Genomic DNA, 23,460 nt, shown 5'->3' with positions numbered 1-23,460 from the left:
ATCTAAGCAAGCCAGATCCAGTCCCTGGGCCTTGAGTTTGACACCCCTGGTCTAGATGATTATTCAAATGGTTCAGCTTCAAAGTATTTGTGCAAGATATTTCTATATTATTGAGTTAATGAAATGAGGTAAGGTAATATGATTTTAAAAAAATAATGTAAAATGTGCTTTAATATATGTAATACATTAAAATAAATACTGATAATTTAATGCTGATCGATAATTTAAAGTAGGAGTGAAAAGCCTGTTTTAGCTGAGAGAGGAAAACTTTTCTGTTCCATTTGAGGAACCAAAGGTGTGGCTGATGACATATTACCATACTAATTTTCACACCCTTAGTATGTGGGTCTTTATGGGTTGGCAAGGTTAAGGAAGAAAATTCTGTTTTAAGATTAATTAATAGAAACTTTATCCTTAGAAAGCAGCAAATCAGAAAAAACCATTCTATACTTGAGTGGATTAAGTGACATGAGTTTTCTAAAATCTCTACAAGGTTTAGTTATTCACTTTATCTCTTAACTCCCCCAACATAATACACACAAAAAAATGGGCCTTAGAAACATCATAATGCTGTATATTATTTTCTGGCCATGTGGATTGTGAGTCTGATCAAAGGAACTCATTCTTTCACATATTCTAAATGCACAATTTCATTTCTTTGGCCATCACAAATCATTAGATTTAATGCCACATAGCAAAATAATTGGAATTGTCCTGTTACTGAGCCTTGGCTTCATTGTTATTTTTAGTCGCTTGTATGAAATACAACATAAACAAAACAAACACATAAACCCAAAGTGAAATCATAAATATGGTGAATGTCATATTTCAAATACCTGCTTGTCCTTCAAATGAGCAGAGATCACATATATTATTTAACAGCCAGAGACCAAGAATGCATGCATGTGAAAAAGATAGATGATGTTAAACAAAACATGTATAGAATTAAGCAGAAATACAATGGCAAACAGTGATGCAATAGCTGACAGTGAAAAGTATCAGTTTGATACCCTAATCAGCAGCCATCTGCTCCAAACCACAGCAAGTTTAACTCCATTAATTTCTTATGGCAACTGCAAATGAGCAGAGTTTAGCAACTTTCTTGGAAGTTTCTGCAGATGCCTTCCAGAAAGCCCTCTGCAGCCGATAATAGAGCTCCGGATCGATCCAGAACTGTTATCGGCTGCAGATGCCTTCCGGTAGGCATCTGGAAGGAAAACAGAGGCCAGGGTGACGCATGCGAGTAGTGGCAAGCGACGACAGAAGAAGCAGCTGCAGAAGAAGGCAAGGCAGATGTCGGGGTGTATGAGGCCTGGTAAGTAGGGCAGCTCCCCCCCATCCCCATCCTAGCTTATTTTTTGCCTGTGTGCCTTTCCCCACCCCCGGCACTCGGGGTGGACGGTGTCTTAATTAGGGCTAATTTTGTGGGTGGGCTTAATTTGATTGCATGGGCTCAAAAACGTGATAGGGCTTCTCTTCAAGGTGGGTCATCTTTTTGGAGAAACACGGTACATAATATTGATCGGTTATGTTAATAATGCTACTCAATAATATATAAATCTACTGTTTCATGGCATTATAAACGCAGATTGATAGTTTGATGAAAATGCTCTGAAATGTTGTCCCAATCTTAAACATTATCTAGTTTAAATATTGCACTTAGACTACATGTTATAAGAAACTGATTGACATTAATACAGGCCTTTTGTATAGACACTTCTTTAATTGATTGACATTAATACAAGCCTTTTGTGTAGACACTTCTTTAATTGATTGACATTAATACAAGCTTTTTGTGCAGACACTTCCTTTAAAAAAAATAATACTAGCATTTTATTCTACTGTGCAATACCTTAATATACTTTTACAGGCATTTTAAAAGCTTGTTGAGAAAAAAAGAAAATGAACTTTCTTTATTCAGAAAGCTTTCAAACCTTGTCACTTCTATACTCTTGAAAATTCTTTATATGTATAAAAAGTTGAAAGGAACCATTCTGATGTTAATTTGGATAAACCTTACAAACATAATTTTAGGTCTCCAAAAAGAAGCCTGCTATATTTAAAGCTGAATTTTAGAAAAGCCCTGGGGCTCTACAATCCACATTTAACTTTCTTAAAAAAAGAAAGGTTTTAGTAAGGAATAAAGTTCCATTAACACTCAACCAAACATGCCAACTTATTAATAGGGAAATTAAACAAAAAACAGTAAGGCTGCTAATATTTCTAATGCTGTGCTATTAAGAAAATATGTATAAATATAGCATGCCCTAAAATACCATCAAACCTAAAATAAGAATGAAATTGAGTCATTTGTTACATCGATATCTAGCTCTTGTCTAAAAGAAAGTCAAAAAATATCTTTGGTTATTAAAAAAAAAAACCTATAAATCTATGCACTGATCTGCAAGTAATTAACATTTATGTCTGAATATGAAAGAAGGGGGTTAATTACAGGTACAACTATCGTGTTATTTTCTACCAAGATAATTGTTTCTTAATCCTATTCTAATAATTACATTAAAGCAAACTTTCTGGAATTAAAATAGCAACAAAAAGATGGAAGCCTGGATAGCTCAACAGACAGAGCACTGTAATTTAACACCAGCTGTCTGCAATTAAAGTAAGATCGAATCTCGCCAGGCTCAAGGTTGACTCAGCCTTCCATCCTTTCTAAGGTAGGTAAAATGAGGACCCAGTTTGTGGGGGCAATAAGCTGACTTTGTATAAATATACAAAAGGATGAAGGCTATTGCTTAGCGCATTGTAAGCCGCCCTGAGTCTCCGGAGAAGGGCGGCATATAAATCAAATTAAAAAAAAAAATAAAAGAAAAAAAAAGAAAAGATATAAATATATTTAGAGAAATCTCCCAATGCATTGTAATTATTTAATTCTAAAAGGAACAGAGGAAATATAATGACATTATCAGTATCAGTATAGTATTATACTGTCAGTATTTATTATAAAATAAAAATATAAAAATGCAATTTGGTGGTTATAATATGATTAATAAGAATGCCTCTCAAAATGAGTCAGCTTCTGTTACAAATCTCTTGCTGACTCATATCAATTTTAAACTCTACATTTAATTACACTCCAGTATAGTTTCAGTGGGATTACAATCTGTTCATGTGTTACAGAAAAGGTATATTTTTAGTAATCCAATAGGGAAACTTCAGGGACTTATGACATCTCTGTATACCGTTTTAGGTAAACTATTTGAATGTAAAATGTTCTGTATTTTGTTAACTTTTTTTGTTCAATTTTAAGAAAAAGTACTTCTGTTCTGTATTGTAATTCTCTTTCCACTCTAGTTTTTTTCTATAGATTTCAATTGTTTCTCTTTCTCCCATATCAGATTTCAAAAATTCAAGTTCATATTAAAGATGTACCAGTATTTCATGATAATAACTGGGCAACCCAACATAAAACTGTTTCAACAGACAATAAAATTGGTCCCCTTTGTATTTACTTCACTTAGGGGTTATTTATTTGGCTTTGCCTTGTTTACGTGACATTTCATTATGTTATTCCAAATCCCCATTTCCATTAGCAACATTCTTTTTTAAGCACATAAACACTGTAATTCCATTTTTCATCATCTTTCTTACATTGCATTTCCTATAGAAAAGTTCATAAAAAGTCTTTTGAAGTACTCCATCATCTACCTATCAGCTAATTCCCTCCTTTTCACAAAAACCTTAAAGCATGCTGCCTATTCCAATGGCTTGTTTTGCATTTCTCCTAACCATTGTCAATTTGTGCAGTCACATAGGCTGAATTCTAAAACTGCAACTTTTCTAAATGTTTGAAAAATGTGGAATTTCCCTAAGAAAATTAATTCTGAGTCCTCCTTTATCTTTTAAGTACATAGTAAAAATCATCACTTTTACTAATCACATTTTACTTACTTTATTCATTAAATTGTTAGATATCATTAAAGCTTTTAGTAAAAGGTAATGCCTTCCAAATTCTGTTCAGAATAATATTTTGTTCATTAGTACTTACTATTTCTATTTGGTTTGCTCCAGGGGTGAATTCTGACAGGTTCTGGAGAACCGATAGCGGAAATTTTGAGCAGTTTGGAAAATGCCATCTCTGGCTGGTCCCAGAGTTGGGTGGGAATGGAGATTTTGCAATATCCTTCCCCCAGGAGTGGGAGGGAATGGGGATTTTGCAGTATCCTTCTGCTGGAGTGGGTGGGAATGGAGATTTTGCAGAATCCTTCTGCCACGCCCACCAAGCCACACCCACAGAACTAGTAGTAAAAAAATTTGGATTTCAACTCTGGTTTGCTCTGTATTTTATCCTTCTACTTCTTTTGACAGAATTTTTTATCTCATCCCATGTTGTTGTCCCAACCAATGTAATTAGAAATAAATATCTGTAAAATGACATAATTGATACAGAAATTGAACTAAGTCAGTAATTAGAGATGGCTAGTCTATTTAAACCTTAAAGGCATGCTTGAGGTTCCTTTGCATTGTTTATCATCCTCAGTATATTTCTACATTAGTTGTGTTTAAACTTCATTTTGGTCAAAGATAACTGAAGCATACCAATGACAATTCAGCTTCTCAGACCAAACCTTAAATCCATGAGGGATTACTTCTTTTTGTAGTACTTTTTAATGTGAAACCAGTTTCTTCAAATGTTCATTCTTCTTCTTCTATTCCTACCTTTAGAAAGTTAATAATAAAGCCAAACACCTAATGTCTCTGAAGAAGAGAACAGTTTAGACTATAGTAAGTATATCAAAAGCTCTTAAACATTTGCTTCACTATATCCACATGCCTATGTCAATTACTCATAGCTGAGGTATGTCTGATGACTCTTGTCCTCATCTCTTATTCAGGCTACAAATGTTTCTAATCTATTTATGTGTATGCTATTATTTTTGGAAATATATTTTCTTGAAGAAATAATGCATGTGCTTTCCTATGTTCTGTAAAAAAGCAGGTGCTTTATAAAGTTATTCACTACAATTAAATACAAAACTCTTACAAAGGATCAGTTCAGCTCTCCCATTCAAGTCTGCTCTGCTCTTGTACTTCAGCTGATGTCCTCTCTCCCTCTCTCTCTCTCCCTTGTGTCTGTAATAAATTTTTTCTCTCTTTCTCTAGTACTGACAATAATGTGAGTGAACTCTGCTCTGTATACATCTGTCATTATTAATGACTGCAGCAGGGAGGTACAGTAGTTCACTCCTAAAAAAAAAAACCAAAATTGTTCAATTCCTGTTTTCTTAGCTAAATTCATTTTGTTAACGTCTTTCCAAAGTCAAGGGTTTGTCTCAGAATAAAGAATAAAACCTGGTACTGTTTGTTTGTTTGTTTTATTAAATTTGTATACCGCCCTACTCCCGAAGGACTCGGGGCGGTGAACAGGCACAGAATAAAATACATAAATACAAAAGTTAGAAACAATTTAAAACCAAATTAAATAATTTAGCCCAAGACAATTAAAAATCCCAATAATTTAAAACAAATTAAAATTTCAGTTTAAAAATTTAAAAGAAAGGGGAGAAAATTAGGCCAGGCCGGCTTGCTGGAATAGGAGGGTCTTAAGAGCATGGCGGAAATTGCGCAGATCCGGGATCCTCCGTATCTCCGGGGGGAGCTCGTTCCAGATAGTGGGTGCCCCCACAGAGAAAGCCCTCCCCCTGGGGGTCTCCAGTCGACACTGCTTGGCTGACGGCACCCGGAGGAGCCCCTCTCTATGAGAGCGTACCGGCCGGTGAGAGGCTGTTTGTGGTAGTAGGCGGTCCCGTAAATAACCAGGTCATAAGCCATGGAGCGCTCTAAAGGTGGTAACCAAAACATTGAAGCGCACCCAGAAGACCACCGGGAGCCAGTGCAGCTCGCGCAGGAGAGGTGTCACACGGGAGCGCCATGTTGCTCCCATAACCACCCGCGCGGCCGCACTCTGCGCCAGTTGGACCCTCCGGGTGCTCCTCAAGGGGAGAGCAGAGCATTACAATAGAAAGCATTACAATAGTCCAAGCGGGCGGTGACAAGGGCATGAGTGACTGTGTGTAGGGAGTCCCGATCCAGAAAGGGACGCAACTGGCGAATCAGGCGAGCCTGATGAAAAATCCTCCCGGTCACGGCCGTCAAGTGCTCTTCTAAAGACAGCCGTGAATCCATGAGGACGCCCAAGTTGCAAGCCCTCTCTGTGGGGGCCAGCGATTCGCCCCCAATAGTCAGTGATGGCGTCAACTGATTATATCGGGACGTCGGAAACCACAGCCACTCGGTCTTGGATGGGTTGAGCCTGAGCCTGTTCCTCCCCATCCAGATCCGCACAGCCTCCAGACACCGGGACATCACTTCAAGGGCATCGTTGGGATGCTTAGTACTTAGTACTAAGTACTAAGTACTAAGTACTAAGTACGTTGGTACTTAGCCTTGGTATGGAAAATCAATTATGGGAACAGAGAACAGATGTCATTTTAAAAACTGTATTTGCTGTTCATAATACTGCATTCAATATGGCATAAGATACAATTCAGTCATTAAGATTGTTCTTCCAAATTTAGACATAATGTACAAATGGAAAGGGGGGGAGGGTTGCAAGATATGCATAACTACACATAAATGCATATCCTCCTCTGATTAGAAAAGAAAACCAAGGTTCAAGAGCCGTGGTGGTGCAGTGGTTAGAAACCACTACTACTGGTTTGCCAGCTGCCAGGAGTTTGGCAGTTCGAGTCTCACTGGCTCAAGGTTGACTCAGCCTTCCATCCTTCCAAGGTTGGTAAAATGAGGACCCAGATTGTTGGGGGCAATAATATTGACACTGTAAACCTCATAGAGACGGCTGTAAAGCATTGTGAAGCAGTATATTAAGTCTCTTGCTATTGCTATCAATCTTTTCACTCGTTGCGCTCATTCCTTCCTTATTGCTGTCCTGAAATTCCTTTATTTGAAGGCTTTCAAAATTTAGGCAGCACTAGTAAGAAAAGTTGGATTTTAATATGTTACCTTTTAAGTTCTTAAAATTGGATTTTAGTTTTCAATTGTATATTTTATGTTTGCTCCTAATCTTTTTACATTAGGCTCCTATTATCCATAATGGAACTGACTGTACAATGAAGAGAATAGACTTGCTTGTCTACCTTAATCTGAATAAAATTACTACAGGATGATCCCAAATCAGTCCTGTGATACAATTTCACTTACCTTTGGGGGGGGGAGCTTTGCCCCACATTAATCACAGTAGACTGGAATGATTTTCAAAAACTTAATAAATTTTAATTTATTAAAGTTATTGATAAAGTTATTTAATAAAGTTATTGATAAAATTAAGTATCTTCAATTTGTTCTTGGTTCATAATGATATAAACACAATATTTGCATAATAGCAGAATAAGCAGAATCCTCAATTACCATACTCAACTTAGACACTTACCGTATTTTCGGAGTATAGGACACACCGGACTATAAGACGCACCTACCTCTTTTGGTGAGGAAACAAGGAAAAGAAATCTGCCTCTGCATCTGCCTCCCAGGAATTTTGCCTCATTGCAGCAAACAGCAAATAGTCTACTTTACTTTCATTTTTGTTTTCAGCATACCTTGATTAGCACAAGAAAAAAAAAATCTGCTCCCAGCAATTTACCTCCTTGCAGCATGCAGCAGAGGTTGGCAAAGCAATAGGCAATGGCAATCCCTGCAGCCTGAAACAGCTGAGAGTCGAGAGGCCGATCCAACGGACAATCATCTTGTACTAATTAGGCTGTGCTGAAGGTGAAAGGGCTGTTTCTTCTTGCTGCTTGCTCCAAGGAGGTAAACTGCTGGAAGGCAGAGGCCAAAGGGTGGGGACCAGTGGGTGGGCGGAGCTAAATTCGATGTATAAGACGCACCCAAATTTTCACGCCCTTTTAGGGGGGAAAAGGGTATGTCTTATACTCTGAAAAATACAGTAAGTAATGAAGCCAATCTTACGGCACTAAAAGCAGATTGTAGTTTTACAAGTTCATTCAGCTTGTTTTAAGCCCTTCAATTTGTATGAACGATAATTCCAAGAAAAACCCAGAACAATTTATATCACCTCCTTTTGCATTTTGGTTCCTTCATTAATATAATGAATTCATACTTTCCTCTTCTTAGATATGTCATAACAGAGCATCAAAGAGTATAATTTACCAAGCCAGATGAAAGCAAAGCAACTGATGTTATTTTTACTTTCAGTCAAGTGATGAAGATTTTCCAAAGAACAATAAATCTCACTGGATGTTTCCACTTTAATGTTACAGACTCCCTGTTCTTTCATAATTAAATGACTTAGATCAGGTGATGTATTTTATCAATCAAGTCTCTGCATTTTCTGAATTGATTCATAACTATTAAATAAAGCTCATACACAATAGGAAGAAATATCTATGAATAAGTTCCAATCAAAACCGTTTCCAATCTGTGTTCTAGAAATATAAAAGTTGTTTTCTTGCATATAAAAATGCTAGAGAATTCCTAAAAGCTTGCCGTTCAGACAGATCAGCACTCAACAGACATATAGAAATAAACTATATTTATATACTATTTAAAAGACGACACAATCAAAAGCTTAATAAGGAAATAAACATTCTAGGATACATTTCTCCCAACAGCCAACACACAATATGGAGGAAAAGCACCAGATTTAAAAAATGGAAAAAATAATATCTATTTATTATCAATTATAATAACTATCAATTAACGAAACCACACCCTTGTCAAAATTGGCATAGAAAACTACTACATATAAACAGCTAGAAAATCCCACTTTTTGTCAGACTGATAGTATATCTACCTGGTAAATAAACATCTATACAGCTAAATTTAGAGAGCCTAAAAAATTCAACAGTTCAACTCTAAGCTACATATATTGTTTTCCTAATGTGTATATTAATGATGCAATATATTTTTCAAGATGGTCCAGCCAGCAAATGTTTCTCCAACAAGGGATCTTATTATCGCTTTCCAGAATAGGATATTAATAATTTAAATCAACCATGCTAACCAAAATAAATTAATCAATTAATTAATTAATTAATTAATTAATTAATTAATTTATATTGCCGCCTATTCGCACATCGACTCAAGGCAGCTTACAGAATATAAAAGATCATTTAAAATAATAAAACTAATAAAAAGGAATCAAATAAATTAATATAATAAAATCACCCCCTACCTCTGCCCCGGCGACCGCAGATCACATGAGCCACAAATTAAATGTTATGTCACATGACTATTGTTTTGTATGACTGTTATGGAGAAAAGGCTAACAACCTTAAAATTCATACTTTTATATTAATTGAAAAAAAATATTTCTGCACTGGAAGAGATGGAAAACATCTGCAGTTAGTAAAGAAGCAACAGCCTTATCAAATCTTGATCTTATTATGGCTGAGAGAGCCAACCTGTTATCCATTGCCCAAACCAAGTTGGGCTCTGTCAGAACTATGCCCCACTGGCACCAGCTATAACTCAAGGCAGAAACAGTAGAGCAGTTATTGTCATCTGAGAAACTCTACTGGGGGCAGATAACTGAATGGGAAATCTTATTTGTAATGTTGGCCTTCAGGGATCAGTTGGGTGCTGTTGTTATTCTAGCTTCCCTCTTGCATAGCTGCTTGCACTTGGTGCTGTGATTGACTTGGCAGTGAAAATCCCCAGATAATGATGGTTTTGGAAGACTTCAACCTATCTTCTTTGGTTCCAGAATCTGAGGTGGCCCAGGAATATATAGTCACCATGAACCTCAACCCATTTATGTATTATATTGTGTTATTATTTTGAGTATCTTTTATGCTTTTGGATTAGAAGCCACTTAAAGTCACTTGGTTTAGATGGGTGGCTGCATTTTCTCCACTAATCAAACTGTTTCTCGATGTTTGCAAAAGACTATTCTAGTGCTGATAGTGGCAAATGTCCACAAGGGCCCATAAATATTAGTTACTTAGGGGGTAGTAAAGTCTGTAGTATTTCACAGTCATATTCAGTTTGTAACCAATTCATAGGTTACAACTTTATGTTCACTCCGTAAATAAGAAATGCTCTGTAAATAACTGTCACTTTTTCTTAGCATTTTATGTTTATAAAAAGTTCCAATGGTTGTTTTTGACTGTCTAAAAATGGGATTTTCCACAACATAAATTTTAAGTCTTAGCTAGATTTGAAGATCTTTTAAACCACAATATGTTCTGCTAGTCTCTCTTGTCCTTGCTCAGACTCCCTACAATGTTTTAAACAGTTTTATTGACATGTAAAAATTCTGAAAATGTCAGCTGTTGGCATCAGTGCAGTCAGTCTTCCCACTATTATATAGCAGATTAATATCAACTTTAGTATCAGTCCATGTAGGAAATGCAAAGAATATTTTACAAAAGTAGTTTTATTTTTCATAAATTACTTGGGGGGGGGGAGAGCCAAATCATAAGCTGTGGTTCCCTGAATTGCTTCCAAATTATTTTTTTTTTAAAATAATAATGTTAGTAAATAAGTTTCCTGGAAATGTTCTACTTGATTCTATGCAATTCTAGCAGTTAATGGTCTACCCACAGAAAGCATGTTGCTGGCCATAATCCAGAAATGTTTTTATGAACATACAAGGTTCTCTGCCTATTAAATTAATACTGTCCTCTCTCATTCTGTCTGACTGGAACTAGGTTTGAATGGATACTGATTATCTACCATCATTTGGGAATTTTTGTCTTTTGATGACAAAAGACAGAACTTAACACCGAGGCAGTTAAATTTACCCTCCCAAAAACTCAAAATTAGATTGGGACTAACTTCCCTTATGTCATCCAAAAATCTTAGGTGAGGTTTAATTGTCCTTTCTGATATTTAAAATAGATAAAGAAGCCTAGATAAGTCCTCAAAAACTTCTTTTATTCTATCTTGTCATTTCGGCTTACAGCCCATTTCTGGCCACATTGTGAAGATAATGAAAAAGAGGCAGAAACGAATTGATAAGTGAACTGCACGAATATCTATGGAAATGTCAAACTTAAATGTGCCACCAGACTTTTTTCACCCTCCCCTCTGGCAGATGCACATACACAGACATAGCATGTTTACGTTTATGTGTTGCTGGTATATAAAGAGATTTAATTCAAGTATTGTATATGGAGCCAAAGAAAACAAGAATTAGTTGTAATGTTTAGTTTGAGGTATAATCAACATAAATGAGCAAGAAGTTAAGAATGTTAACAGGAAATCAACTTTTTTCTATTTTATACATCGTTCAAAATTTTTAAATCAGTTCAAAATTTTGAATTAACTCTGAAACAGAGAACAGTATCTTGATTAAATCCATTTCTTCAAGGGATGAAATCTTCCTTATGATTCACCCTCCAGATGTTGGAATAGTACATCCACTCCACATGCATCTCACCCACAACCCTCTGCATCAGTACAGAAGGATAACATAATCAATGGTATCAAAAGTTGCAGAAAGATAATCAAGTAAGTCAAAGATGGATGCACCACCAGCCTCCTGTCCAAGCCAGAGATCATCCAAAAGCATACCCTGGTCTGAAAACTGACTGAAAAGGATCCAGATACTCCACTTCACTCAGAATCCTCTGAAGCTCAAGTGCAACCACTTGCTCAACCCAAAAAGGGTTGCTTGGATCCTGACAAAAGTTGTCCAGTATCAAAGGGCCTAGTGATGGCTTCTTAAGGAGAGGATGCACCAAGGCCTTAGGCAACAAGGCTTAAGAAATAAAGAAATAATCTTCCCAAGTTAAAGAATCTCTAGGACCCATTCACATGACATACGCTAGGCTGCTTTGATGACCCAGGAGGGGTTTGTATCTAAAGAGGAGATGTCTAAACCCATAGGCCTAAGGCCCTGTCCACTTCCTCAGGTCTCAACAGGGTTGAACCCTTGCTAGATGACCAGGCAAGACTCCGCCCTAGTCATCTACTCCAGACCTGCAACTTCAGCATCAACCTGTGAGCGAATCTGAGTAATTTTGTCTCACAGATGCTGAACAAATTCTTCCACATTTCTTTGCAAAAGTATTGCAAATGCCCTTTAACCAAGAGGGCTTGGGTCACTCAAAAGAGGGCTGCAGGGCAGCAATCTGCAGTCAAAATAAGGGTGAAGAAGTACTAGCATTTGCCACCCTTATGGCCACAAGAAAGGCCTTAATAGCAGCTCTAACCTTTGTTTGATCAAGTTCATCATTAGTTGAAGGCGCTCCAAATGTGTCTTCTCCCATTTCATCTCCGTCACCTCTGAATATAATACAAGGATTCTTTCATCTAATCTAATGGTTTGACTGAAGTCGGAAGATTATCATTTAAAAATTATTTATTGACTACAATTTGTTATTACTGATTTGGAGATTCAGTTAACTGTGTAGAATTTTATATGTTTTCCACTGAATGACTGCCAATGTAAGAGCTTCAGAACTGTTGTATTACTCTAATCACGTCATAGAATAACAAAAGCTGAATGACACTGACACAATTTACATTATCACAAATGAAATGATTGCTGAATGTCATAAAGAATGCATTTACCATATGTAGAATATGCAGATGGCAGTTATATTATACCTCCACATGAGTTCATGTAAAGACATGATATACAGGGTATTCAATCAATCTATATCCCTCAAAAAGTGTCTTTGCAAAGTCCATCTCTACACTGTCTGATATAGGTAGGAAAGCCCCAGGTGCCAATAAACATAGATTTCTGAATTAGGTCTGAATTAGATGTGATACACAGAGTTGTAAAGTCCTTGCTGGAAATTATTTCCTGGTTTTGTCAAATATTTCTGTAGCTGTATGAATAAGTCTATAAAAGACGAAGCATAGCAGGAATAGTACACTTTCAAATTCGTTTGCATTACTCAGTCCCCAAAATATGGAGTTAGGGTAATATGCAGATTACAACTACACATCCGTCTCTTATCTTTTTCTCCATTTCTCTTCATCTGCATTGATTTTCATCTACATCAAATTTAACACAGTTGAGAGCACTGTCCTGTCTCCCCCCCACCTCCCCACCCCCCATTGATTGGCTTCACACAACACATGAAATTACAATGGATTGAGTAGTTAACAATTCATTATATTGTTGGAAAGGTTGCACCATGTTCATTATAAAGCCAAGCTATACCTGGTTTGGACAAATGATTGTATTTTGTTAATCCAGGTTTGAGGTTTTAATAGGCCATGTAAACAGAACCTATAAACAAATAAACATGGCTCATTTGATATAGCATAGTTGCTTATCTCTAATATTGGATGAAAATAAAGGAGAATACTAACACTTGACAGAATTTGTCTTCTACTGATTCAATATGGGGCACTTTGTGCAATATGGGACAAATTATATACAAAAAAGGGGCAAAATGGGGGTCAGACAAAAATGGTTTGAAATGTAAGAAGCAGGTAATATCGATACTTTTCTTAATTTTCAGTCCCAAGCCAAGCATCCATAAATATTCATTCCTCTTCCAGTAGATCAAATCTGACTCAGACACTTAATAATAATTCATAGTACTCAAGATTTAACTATTCTTTACACTGTAGTATACTGCATAAATTCAGAAGATATATTCTGACAAGTAAAGCACTATTGAAAAGCAAGTAAAGCGCTTTGTCCTTGAAATGTTAGCATGTAATGCCATAAAGTATTCAAATAATAATTTACTCAATCTTTCAGGATAATTAATTAAAATGCTCTGGGTGTTAAGAGGAAAATCACCTTGAGTTTAAAAACTGGAAAGCCGCCCTTTCTTTCTCTGCATGCAAGCTGCTCCAATGAACTTGCCACATGCTTTCCCAGTTATGGTTTTTGATTTCAGTAGATAATAAATAGCCAGGATCTAATTTTGCCATGTCAGAAGTGATTATGTTCCACAAGAAAAGGTGGAGTGCTTACCGACCAGATGAAGGTGAAACGTAAAACCACTTTTATTTATGTGATGTGTCCAAATTCAACACAACCTAGCACTTAAGCACTGGGATTGCATAGACTTTAACCACCATGTGGATTTATGTAGCACAGGAAAATGTCAAATATAAACATAAATTTAATCAAGGAAATGAAACCTTTATTATCCAAGAAACAAACATGGTATTTGACAAGGAATGTAAATTATCTTAATACATTTTTATGGGGAGTTTTTTCCCAGAAGGTCAAAGAAAAAAAAACCTGATTAAATTACCTTAAACAAAACACTGTTACTGATACATTCTTTAAAAAAAAAATACCAGTATACTCTACACACGAACACTACAGATCAAAATAACATCCTTCTGGGCATCTATGTTTTGGTAGCATAAAATTGAAACCTTACAACATATGATCTGGAATCATGCATTATTCTGATATTTGCCGCAGGTCCTCTTTGAATAGAATTAGGATACTTTCAGAGGAAATTATACATGATGAATCAGGAAGTCATTCTCAGTTAATACAGTCACAGGAGCATAGCCATATTTTCTTAATGAGATACGTTTTGTTATATGCAAAGCAAGGAACTTCAGACACACTGCCACATATATCATTCCCTTCTGATCTAAACAAGTTAAGGGCATTTGGACTTCCCAACTATATAGCTGCACATTTGCACAGCAAGCACTCATGAGCCTCAATTTAAATAGTACAATTACATCATCATATTTAATTTAAAATATAGTGATTTGTGCAGAAAAATAAAATGATTTGCACAGCACTAAATAGATATGCCCCAAGCTATAAACACCATTTCATGACTCTCCCTTATAAATATATTTATAATAAAAATATTGATACTAATATATATTCAATTAGAGTCAAATCAAATTTTTGTTTATTTCACATAATTCCAGACAAACTAACCTTGCTATAAAATTTGCCTGCACAATTAGTGGCATCAAATGAAGCAGGAATGTTAGTGGGCCATGCCATCAGATTAAAACGCATCAAGCATCTGTAAATGACTTTGAGATTTCTTTTAATAGAAAGTGGCATATAATTGTTTTAAATCAAACCAACTACCGTGTTTCCACAAAAATAAGACCCTGTCTTATATTTTTTGAACCCTGAAATAAGCGCTTGGCCTTATTGTCATGTGCTCAAAAGCCCAATTAGGCTTATTATCAGGGGGTGTCTTATTTTGGGGGAAACAGGGTAATATATACAAATATTAGCATTTTTCTTTTAGTCAAGATAAAGTATACAATAATACAAATGGCATTTGTAACAGTGACTGCTATGATTAAAACCGTTGAAGTTGCATACCTACTAGATATGCCTATAGCTCTGAAGTCACCAGCTCATAAACTTCCATGGATTAAATTAAAACCCAATGAAAAGAACTGTCTATACAAACATGTATATCACAATAAATATGACACTTTCACAATAACAGATTTCTTCATAAATACAATTACCATATTTTTCGGAGTATAAGAAGCACCTACCTTTTTGGTAAGAAAAAGAAGAAAAAGAAATCTCCCTCTGTCTCTGCGCAATTTTCCCTCATTGCAGCAAACAGCAAACAGCCTGCTTTACTTTCATTTTTGTTTTCAGCATAGCTTGATTAGCACGAGGAGGAAAAAAATCTGCTCTAGCAATTTACCTCTTTGCAGCAAGCAGCAGAGCCCTGCGCAAAACAGCTGAGATCAAATCAACTGAGAGTTGGGAAGCTGATCCAATCAACTTATGCTAATTAGGCTGTGCTGAAGCTGAAAGGAGCTGTTTTTTCTTGCTGTTTGCTTGCAAAGAGGTAACTATGAATCGCAGTCAAGACCCTGGGCTTGTCAGCAGGAAAACAGAGTACCACATTACTCGCCACAGAACATGCCAATCTAACACTAAATGTGAATAGATAGATGCCTCTTTGGTGGGAAAGACTACTGAGTCTGATATTTTCATGCTGGCCACAAGATGACAGGCAATGCAGGCACTCTCAGCTGATAATTTGATATGAACACCACCCCCTTATGTCAGTCACGATAGGACAGGGGAAACCTGTTTAATCTTCTAAAGCAAAGGTCTTCAAACTTGGTAGCTTGAAGACCAACTCCCAGAATTCTCCAGCCAGCTATGTTAAGTTCTAAAGCTTGCTTGCCACATTTCAGAAATGCCTAAAAGATCTGATAAAATCACTGAATAATTATTTGGCTTCCAAACTACACTCCAAGTACAAGGAAGTGTTATTTAGGTGATTAAAATCTAACTCAGAATTTATTTGTATTATATTTGTACACCGCCCAGAGTCTCTGTGAGGAAGATGGTGGTTTCAAAATTTGACAAATAAATAAAATAAATAATAGTAAGGTCTACCATTCAAAGGCCAATTGAAAAACAGTGGTGCATCAGACATGGTCTCTATTGTACTAAATGTGTGCTATGCCCAGAAATTTTGCTCTCAGACTTTTGTATGATAATCCATTCCTTGTTTTTATTTATGTAGCCTTTTTCAGCAGTCTAAGTTTACTTAGAGACAGTTAGAAATCCTCATGGTCAAAACATATTTACCAGATTGATTTTCTTTCTTGTTTATATGATCCATCAAATGGGTCCATCAAACAAAAGATGAATGTTGTGGATAAGGAGAAAGTGATGACTATTACCAGCATATGGTAATCAAGCATAATTGCCTCTGAATACAAGTTACTCTAATGGGTAATGGAAACTGAAAATCTATTTACCATTCTGAGTATCTGTAGTTGCTAGCATATGCCAATGAGTTTTATAGGCTTCATTCACTCGTGTGCTTTTTGACTGTAGTACAGCTGTGCAAAAACCTCCAATGAGTAGATCAGAAAGCACATAAGTACAACAAAGTGTCTCTTTCAGCTGTGTCTTCTATCAGGCTTAGCACAGTTCCTTTAAAGGTTTTTCTAGGATGTCTCTATGATTACAAGGAAATAGAAAATTTCCTCTCTGTTTGCAGGCATTTGCAACTATGTCTACAAATGCATGTGAAGAAACAATGCATGTCTTCTTTAAGATGTGGATAATTCAGTGCATATATAACAACGTGCCTTACAAAGTATTGCTTCAAATAAATTCTCAACCAGTTTCAATATATCTATAAAAGTGTCCCTCTTCTGGCAATGGTTTGACAATCTCAGGAATATTATATTTTAAAAAATAATTTCTAGAATGGATTTTTATTTTTATTTTGGTAAGAGGAAATGAAAAATATTGGCTGGATTCACACATCAATAGAAACATTGGCTGGATTCACATATCATGATTTTTTTTTCACTATAGTTGTTGAACAAGCCACAGTTGCTGTGTTTAGCTGTAACACACCATAAACCACTGCATTTTTTAACCTTTGTGAAACTGCCCCAGGAGGCTCTCAATATGGTCAGAATACTCAGCTATCTATATTTTACAGTAGTTAAGCCATGCCAAAAATACAGTGGAGATTCTTATCCTGTTTTTGAAGGCTATGAAAAATTAGATGGGACAAGACAGAAAGTTTTTCCCCCCAAAGATAAAGGTAACGTTTATGGATATACTCACATTCCTCAAAGGATTAAGTCAGTAAGTTTGAAATTTTCCTGGACTCACATCTTCTGCTTTTTAGTAGGGGAAGGCTAAGGAAAAAGGCTTTTATCCAGCTTTGACTAATTTCAGCTGTTTTAAAGCCCTTGAGACAGTTGTTCATGCCATCAGCACTCGCACTGTACTTGAGATTGCCTTTGAAAACCAACTGGAAACTGTACAGCTGACACAGAATAAATGTTTTATAACTTGTAAGCCACCCAGAGTCACCTTATAGGGGAAATGGGTGACATAAAATAGATACAGATTTGTATCTGTATCTGTATTTTATGTACAGAATCTGTAACAGATACAGATTTGTTACAAAAATAAAAAACCCAAATAAAACTTGGTTAAATTTCTGGCAAAGTTGGAAGTGAACCAATTAAGGATGCAACTAAGAAAAATGAGTTATTTTGGCATGACACATTTGGCTTCTAATTAGAAATGGAAATTCATGTTACTCCTACAATAAAAAAGATAATATAATATTAAGTTTATTATTTATATAAGATTACAATTATACAATTATTATAAAATGTAATAAAATATAAATAGCATTCAGATAAGATAGAATTTACATTTCCAGAAACTGTAATCACATAACCTATCTTCCACAATGAACAATAAAATCAGCAACAAAACTCTAAATGTATTTCTAGCATTTCTAAATTTTCTAACTTTAGAAAACTACTAAATAATCCTGAAGTCACTCTTTCCTCTTTCATATGTGTACAAGGATGAGGATGAAAGCTGTACAGAGACTTGTACTCTAAGTAGTAAAAGCAAATTAAAGGTAAAAGACAAAATTAGGGAACTTCAGGTTGTGTATTGTGGGAGGTCTTGTCTTCAAATCTATTCTGAATTTTAATAAAATTTCACTTTTTAATATCAATCTCACTTGGTCCTATTGTTACTAGCCTGAGGATGTATTTATCTGAGACAGCTATCCAACCAAGTTAACTCCCTAATAGAAAGTACATGTTGATACAAATGATTGACCCTTTTTATCCCTCTGAAATATCCTGACCAAATCTTGGTGTTTTATTCATTTCTTGTGCAAGATTCTGTAATTATACATGCCAATTTTGTGGTATGCTTTTCTAAATACTTGAAAATGCATAACATACTAGCTTTTTCTTTTTTATATTTTTTTAAATAGAGACAAGAAAACTGATCAAAACTGGGATAGCACTGGACTAAGTGGTTTGTTGATTGCCCCCCACTCCCTGCAATTCATAAACTGGGACCTAGCAGAGAAATACTGCCTCCATACCATTGCAAAAAAATACAGACATTTTCCTTGCCAGTAAAGAGCTAACTGGGGGGGGGAGGGGGGAGAGTGATATTTTCAGTGACTGCAGAGCAGTGGAGTATTTGCTTGCTTATTAATTTTTCTTAGCCCGCCTTTATTATTTTGCAAGTGTCCCAAAGCAACAGACATACATAACATTCCTACCTCCTATTATTTTCCTCACAACAACCCTTTGAGGTGAGTTGGGATGAGAGAGTGTGACTGTTCCCAAAGTCACTCAGCCAGCTTTCATGCCCGATATAGAGTAACAATTTATAATAATTTATATAATAAGCAACCAGTTGATTCCAGGTGTTCTGTGGGAGCAACATGAATACCTTCAAGGAACAAGCCCAAGCTACACTTCTTCTGTAATAGGTTTCTGATAAGATTGATGATTTCCAAATGTATGTCTCCATGACGTAGACAAAACGTAAGACATAATCTTTCTGCTTTAACATTCAAAGCAATAAAATATTCTTTATTTGACTATGTTTCATGCTTTCTTAATGAATCTACATTTTCATTTAACACATACCGGCTTATTCTTAGAATATTCTGATAACTTTGTGTTCTGTATGCTTCAATCCTACTGCCCAATTAATGTGAATTTCACTTCATGGTTAGCATGAATGAACATGAAATCATGGCCTTAAGAATTGCTTTTGGACGGTACAAGCTTTAGTGGGAAACTGTAGAGCAGCCTTTCTTAGCTATGTTTCCTATTATTTTGATAATAGGAAATGAAAAACATGGGCTGGAATTTTAGGGTTTCATGAGTCTTGATTATAAAGAAACAAAAATCCACTTTTCCTATCTTTTTAGTGCATGTGTATTTTTGATTTATTGTTGACTCCTGACAACTGTGTGGACAAATCCTTGCATTTTTTAAGGAAAGTTTTTCAGAAGTAATTTGAATTTGCGTGTTTCCCAGGGCTGATAGAAAGTGACTAGCCAAAGGACTCCCAGTTAGCTTGCTGCCTAAGACAGAACTAGAATTTACAGTCTTCTAGTTTCTAACTGTTAAGGTTTCTGCCTTAACAGAAACTGTGTTTCTTTTTTACCTTTGCATACTGCAAATAATAGAGTGGGGATTTTTAAGTGCCACAACTCAGTTATCAACTAACACCTTTATGCAGAGGTTCCCTGGGGCCTGAAAATTATTTCAAGGATTCCTCCAGTTTGAGAAAGGCAACAATAGACATACACCCTTTCTCACTATCATGAATTACTCATATGACTGACAACATCTATAGTCAGTCTAAGAGAAGAAAACCCTGCTGGATTAGGCAGATTTTAATCCCAGACAATTTTATGTAAGGTTTTTGCATTGCATTTTGGGCAATTTTACTTCCTTTTAAGACAAGGAATTCTTATTACTTAAAATGAAGTGGCTTAATTGATTTCTTTAATTACACCACATGTTAACTAAGTTTTTACTTTATTTAAAAGCCAGTTTTGTAAATCATAAATATAGACCTAAATATAGGTCATAATTTTTCAAATCAAATGTTGTAAGAAATTATCTTCTGCTATTTTCTATTAGGCATTTTACAATGACATTATTGAATAATTTGAATAATCAAACTATTTTCATTGTATTTAGATTGCTTTAACATGAATACATCAGCTGAGAAATTTATTCTAAACAATTCAGTTTCTTTTTTAAGGAAAATATTTTCTTTGGTTAAAGAATATTAAAAATATTGGTTCTTTTTAAGCTTGACCCATAAAGATACAAAATTAAACACAGGTAGTGAATTTACTAACCCCATGAAATGGACACATGATATACAATTAAAATTTCTATTCACATCCTTTCAAGGCCGTCACTCAAGAGAACAGTCTTTTTGACAACATTCACTGAAGCGTACCAACTAACTGCCGAATGAGTTTAAACAGTAATAGTTTTGTTATCAGCAGGAAGACTTTTTTTAATCTAGATTGGGTTAACACTGTAAAAAAACAAAGCAAAACGTTTTGTTTAAAGTATATGGGGTGATTAAAATTAAAATTTTAATATTATTGGTAGTGAAGCTTATAAATATATTACAAGACAGTTTATTTGTATGTTTAAAATATAGTATATATTACATTTAATACATATTATAATAATATAATATAAATATACTGAATATAATTTATTTTTTCACTTTTAAAATACTAATTACTATATTAAGCATTTTTATTCAGGGGGAAATCAAGATTTTTAAATTTTTGTTCATATTTGTTCTAGAAAAGTTTTTAAAATAGTGAAAACTTTTAGCTCTAACATTCTAAATGAAGGTAAAATTTATCAGTTCAAATGAATACATACCTGATGATATTATTTTAAATAATACATTTTAGTTGAAGGCTATGATCAGACTTCATATGCCAAATCCAAGAGTTACACTTCCAAGTTGTAACAGTCGAGTAAATAATGTATTCTTCTAAATGCCTTTCTGCCCATTGATGTGAAATTAATATATTAAAAGTTTGCATAGTTGTCGCCTGTTGATATATATCTCAAAGCAATTGGCCACAGATCACAGTTCTGCTAAATTAATGTTTAAAAATACTGAAAATTTGCTTCTTAGATATCAGTCAGTGACTCAGGTGGAAATCAACTCCACCTTGAATTATAAACAATCATTATAAACTGTCTTCAAAATAAATGCTGTATTCTGAAAGTATCACACCTGATTAAACAATAATTTTGCACACTAGAATGGAGAGATACTTGGATAACTTAACAGTGGTCATCTGTAATGTTCTGTCAACAGTCCCTTGAGAGATAATGTAATATGTAAATTCCACATGAATACATTCTAAAAGATTAGCTATCTGCAAAACAAATTTTGAAGTCTTACATGAGATAGTTTAGAACCAAAACTGTTGAAATCACGGAACATACAATTTAACTAATCTGCTGTTATTTTATATTACTGACAGCCTTAAAAATAAGAATCTTTTCTTTTGGAATTTTCCTATTAGTCTTTCTTCACTTCTGTCTAAAGCATTTCTTGTGCTTTGCATTTCTTTAAAATCTCTCTTTTGTCAGTCCTTTTGTTGGTGCAAAATTGGCAGCAGTCCAAATTCAAAGTACTCCTATTCATTTACTGACCATTAAACCAATGTCATTCTAGTTCACATCAGCCAAGGAGCTAAGCTCTAAAACATAAAAGCCTTGCTTCCCCACTGACGAATAATGTGTATATTTTTACAGAGCTTAAACCTTAATGCTTTGCCTGAAACTAACAATACACTATATCTTATCATTCCTTTTTCACAAGCAAGCAGCTGCTGAAACGCTTGCCACTTCAAAATATCAATTGCTTGCCAGAGTTGTCCTCAACACACCCTGTCAAACTCATGTATATTGTGGAATGAAAACGCAGCAATGAAAGCTAGAAATTGTGTCAAATTCTGCTGAACGGGGATGATGTGCAAGGAACAATGTATGACAACCGTAGAGACCACAAACAATGGCAATGGGGCCAGACACTACATATATCACAACTGTGCCGGCACATATTTTATTGCTGGTATTATATATTTAAAGCATGACAAATGAACTGTTGTATGCTATGTACAGCACAAATAAAAGTCCTTCAGTTAAGTCAGGCTTTTCTCATTTCTCTTGATGACAAGAAACACTGCTGAATCTCTCAGCTCCCTGAACATTTGTTTCCAAATCAAAACAGGATAGGGAAAATGCAAGGTTATCAAAATGAATAACAGAAAAGACAAGACAATAGCACATGATATGAAAATGAGATTTTGTTCAGTTGTTCTCTCCAAGGAGACATAACCAGAACGTTAGGCTATGGAAGAGGGACTGGGGGATGGGGTATCACTGTGCCCATAAATTACAGTATACCTAATTTCAATGCAGATAAGTGCTGCCTATTGATTTGCATGTTTCCTAGGCAAAATGGAAATCCCATGTGAATCCTCCTTGTCTGGAGAAAATATATTTTATAAAGCCTTTATGAATACAGCCATCCCCACCAAAAGGATATATGAGCAATAAGGTTAGTGGCATAGCAGAATGCACTAAGTCAAAACCACTGTAAGCATGTCCATGTGTTTAAGTCCAGATAGAAGACAATCCAGATTGTCTTCAAATCTGAATCCCACAGATTTTCTCTTATCTTAAACAAATCCACTTAAAATTTAGCATTTCCACCAAGCACTATATTTAATTGCACCATAGACTGACCAATGTACACAAATGCTTAGCAGATAATAGAATAGCAGAGTAGTAATAAAGGATTAGCTACAACATACATTAAGTTGTTTACTGAATAACTGGGGTGTTAAAAACTATGTCACCCAAGAAGCTACGTATATAGTTAACTAAAATGAACAAATATGCTTTTGAAGTGTTAATAAATATTTTGGAAAGAAAATACGTATTTTAGGAGCTTGGAGGTGATGACCTTTGCTGTGTTTATTAGTGGGATAATTATGCATTATTAACACATAGCAGCTGTACCTGAACTGCTGCCACAAACTTAATAGCCTTTTATAGCCATCAGGGGAGTGAGATAGGAGGCTTTTATTAACCACTAGAGACGATTAGCACATTATGCAAACTTCAGTAGGCAAATTATCTGTTATTGAAATATAATGTTTGCTATAACCAATTATCAACGTGATTTTTTAAAATGAAAACTTTTCCAGAACAAAATTA

The 23,460-nt window shown here is 35.2% G+C and overlaps 1 protein-coding gene across 1 annotated transcript in view; it reads right to left on the bottom strand.

Moving 5' to 3' along the window:
• The window catches only part of TOX (thymocyte selection associated high mobility group box), a 195,559-nt gene that overhangs the window by 159,656 nt on the left and 12,443 nt on the right, over positions 1–23,460 (bottom strand). The gene's annotated exons all lie outside the window — the stretch shown is intronic.

This window comes from Pituophis catenifer, unplaced genomic scaffold (genome assembly GCF_029215685.1).
Source record: "Pituophis catenifer annectens isolate HBS135680 unplaced genomic scaffold, rPitCat1.0.hap2 SCAF_3, whole genome shotgun sequence".
In the NCBI taxonomy this organism is placed as follows: Eukaryota; Metazoa; Chordata; class Lepidosauria; order Squamata; family Colubridae; genus Pituophis; species Pituophis catenifer.
Note: the sequence above shows the minus strand (reverse complement) of the source record. Positions and strands in the feature narration are given on the sequence as shown.